The 4,057-nt window shown below is 34.4% G+C and overlaps 1 pseudogene; it reads right to left on the minus strand.

Moving 5' to 3' along the window:
- Window positions 1-633: 633 nt before the first annotated feature.
- LOC115519679 lies at window positions 634-2,854 on the minus strand (annotated as a pseudogene).
- Window positions 2,855-4,057: the final 1,203 nt, after the last annotated feature.

The following is a 4,057-nucleotide window of genomic DNA, read 5'->3' on the forward strand; positions in this document are numbered from 1 at the left end:
CTCTGATAATCTATACCATATTAGTAAGTATAAGAGAAAACAGGTTAAACAGTATTTATAGACTGTACCAATAAACCCTACAACAAGCATTAAATGTGTTTAAAAAGTTGGTATTAATTCATAACCTGCAACTGTCAAGTGTGTATGACTTAAAGGTTAAAAGTCCACATTTTAAATAGTCTTCTCAATTATAAACCCAGATTTTCTGTAGGCTTCACAAACCAGATCAACAGCTAGAATATGTAAGAGTCAAGGAGTAAATAATATACATATATATTTATACACATATATATATATTATATGTGTATGTATGACATATACATATAAAATACACACATATCAGGGCACATGGGTGTCTCAGTTGATTAGGTGTCTGACTTCAGTTCACGTCATGATCTCGTGGTCTGTGGGTTTGAACCTTGCATTTGGACTCTGTGCTGACAGCTGGGAGCCTGGAGCCTGGAGATTCTGTGTCTCCCTCTCTCTCTGCCCCTCCCCCACTCACACTCTGTCTCTCTCTTTCAAAAATAAATAAATATGAAAACACACACACATATATCAGTTATATTACCTAATAAAACCATATTCTGTTAAAACACCTATGGACTTACTTCAAAAATTTAATCAAATATATCAATGTGTTTTCCAATGTTGATAGAGTGATTCAGGTTTTTCACTTTCACAGATTCCAGACTGAGCTGCCAGATGCTGAAATTCTCCTTATGGGTTAAAAGTTTATTTCACATCTAAATTTTTCCTGTTTAGTGGTAAATATTTGCTGAAAGTTGGTTGAGCACACAACAGCTTAGGAGTTGGAAGAGTTTGGTTTGCACAGGCTACAACATCTAATCTGTTATGTGTGGTCACTCATTAACTTATCTTTAATAACTACCAACACCAGAATCTTTCTTTTTTACAACTTTTATCAATAAAGTAACTAATGTATAGTTATCATGCTATAAATTTATTTGGTCAGCATTGAATTGCACCATTTTGTTATTTCTTTTCCAGAAAGCTTTGGTGGAGGAACTATTGAGATCTGGTATTCTAGCTTCACTGAATCTCCCTCAAAAACCTTTTTGCTTTGTTGTCTAAAGGTGAAAGTTGGTGCTCTTCTCTGTTCTTTTGCAAGGACGCTCACCAGCACAGTAAATGTGACTTCTCCTGTTCGGCTCAAGGCAGCACATGCAAAAACCCTGCATCTGAAGCTCTCATCACTTCAAAGATGAATGAATGATAACACTTCTCAGACATCATCATTTTGTGAAAATCATGATTAAACTGGTCTTCCATTTATACAGAATGACATATTAGGAGCTGGTGGTCCACTCTCTACAAAGTTCATGCTGCATAATCTCCCAATTCAGTCAACATGTTCTCTCACACTTGAATAAAATATGGTGGGTAAGATTTCTTCTGGATTGAATCCTGATCATTCATGTATCCCTTTGAAAATGATCTACTTCTTACTTGTGACATTGGAACTTATAGTCGTGTGTGTTTGAAATTGTGCTCTCTATCATTTTGAGCTTGAAACACAGCAACTACTTTCTGTGATTCTAGTAATCTGCAATCTATCTTCTCATATGTTAGCCATTGACTTCCATTATGAAGAACGCTGTCTTTACATTTCAGCTTTCTCTCCAAATCTTGGCTCAAAGCTTTTCTTTTGATCCTGGTATTTCATTGTTGGGAGTTCTTGATATGGTCCTAGAATTTGCAGTTTTGGATGGCTTAGCATTTACAGGTTGGCCACTATAGGGTTGTTGATAGTTGGAGTCCACAGTGGAAAGGATTTACTGCTGCTGTAATCAGACTGTGGTGGCAATATGGAGCCTAGGAAGCTGGTTGTGGACTGGTAATAGGTGGCTATAACCCTTTGGCTCTGGTTGGAACCAGAAAGTTGTTGAAGAGATGAAGAGAAAGCAGAGGTGGACATGGTGGTGTGAGAATTCACTGTTGAGGAGGCAGAACGTCTTTGCTCTGTGCATGGGTTAAGCTACATAACAGAAGACTATTTGGTCTGGCTAGAAGATCTAGAAGCTTCAACAAAATGTGTTTTTATATGCATTACCTTTCCTGCAAATTCTAATATTAAACAAAATGTAAGCAAAAATCATTTTAAAAACAACAAAGATGGTCTTTAAGATAAGACTTGAAGTCAAGTGTTTGACAGGGCTTATTATTAAAATATAATTTAAAATAATAACTTGAGTGTGGAGAAGTATGCATTAAATTCCATAAATTCTTTGTTTTACAGACTATAATTTGGGAGTGATAATAGTTTCCATTTTATTTGAGTTTGTAAATATTGTGATGGATGTTTTAATTTATAAATGCCCAAGGCCTCCTTGAAATATATTTATTTTAAAACTGTTCCAATTATTTATTTTGTCATATGCTCATAGGTGAAAACAGATCAGTAATATGAAGAAGAGATCAGTTGTCAGAAGAGGTTAATTTAAACCAAAAGTTGTCTGTTTTTTTAAAAAAAAAGTTTTACCTGTTTTTTGTGTGTGTGTGTGTGTGTGTGTGTGTGTGTGTGTGTGTGTGTGTGTATGATGTAGTGAGGAAAAAATCGTGAGTTTTGGAAACAGAAGCCTGATTAGACCAAATTGAAAAACCTAACTGGATGCCCTTAGGCATGTTAAGCTTTTCAGACTTTGGTTTCATTTTCAAAATGCTAGAATATATACCTACCAGTGTTATTATCCATATGAATGGTTCTGGCCAACCATACCATGTTGTGATTCTCAGGGTCCTGTGGCACATAGATATTTACAGTATTTTCCATAGACTGTTCACTGTCACCTGGCTTTGTCCTCAGTACGTATCTTGCTAAAGACGCTACCATTACAATTTGGCCTCAAGACTTTTTAAGAAGGAAATTAACTTTTATTGAATGTTCATTTACTACAAATTATTCTAAGTGCATGTATACACATTATCTTATTAATGTATGTGTATATTACCATGAAGTATTTATTTTTAATTTCCATTTTTAACAAACAAAGCAAGCCTAAGAATAACATACACACATTGGTACTTAGGAAAGTTAGGGGACTTCATCTGATATTTGCATCATCATCTTGAACTGAATACCAACTCTTTGCCAGTTTTATAATGCATATAGTTTTTCATTTATCCATAACCATAACCAGACATATGTGATTCTTACTCATATTTCACAAATGAGAAAATTGGGCACTAAAGAGCTTACATAACTTATTACCAAAAATAATATTTCAGTGGCAGAACAGAGGTTTAACCCCAGGATCATCTGACACAAGACTTTTAGCTCCTAACAGCTAGTTTATTAGTATCTCTGAAAGTGGAAAGGGTTACAGTTTAAGTGTGATTAGGGATATCCAAGTACAAGCCATCAAGATAAAAATGCAGCTCCTCTACAATCTTTATTTTTTAAATATTTTTTTAGTTTATTTACTTATTTTGAGAGAGAGAGAGAGAGAGAGAGAGAGAGCAAGCATGAGCAGGGGAGGGGCAGAGAGAGGATCCCAAACAGGCTCCAATGCTGTCAGCACAAGCCCAACATGGAGCTTGAATTCACAACCCACAAGATCATGACCTGAGCCAAAACTAATAGTCGATGCTTAACTGAGCAACCCAGACAGCTCTCTTTTCCAATTTTAAAACAAATGAATATCTCTGATATATGCAGGAACTTAGAATTTTGATTCCTATTGCATTGAAGTATAATAAAGTCATGACTAATATAATATTTATATTCTGTTATTATATAGATTCAGACTTAGCCAAAGATATTTTTCTAGAAGAATCTAAACTTTAATTCTAATTTTCATTTATGTACTGAGGATTAAATTTAAAAAAAACACCTTAAACCAGCACACTGATGTTCATGAGTCTTACTTTTGTCATTCCGTATTTCTTTGCCCTTTATTAATTCCTTATTCAGAGTGTAAGTTTTATTATCATTCTTGTCAAAAATAATTTTTATTTAAGTTTTTAATTCCAGTTAGTTAGCATGCAGTGTTGTATTAGTTTTTCAGGTGTACAATATAGTAATTCTACAATTCCA

The sequence above is a fragment of the Lynx canadensis genome, chromosome A1, assembly GCF_007474595.2.
Source record: "Lynx canadensis isolate LIC74 chromosome A1, mLynCan4.pri.v2, whole genome shotgun sequence".
NCBI lineage: Eukaryota > Metazoa > Chordata > Mammalia > Carnivora > Felidae > Lynx > Lynx canadensis.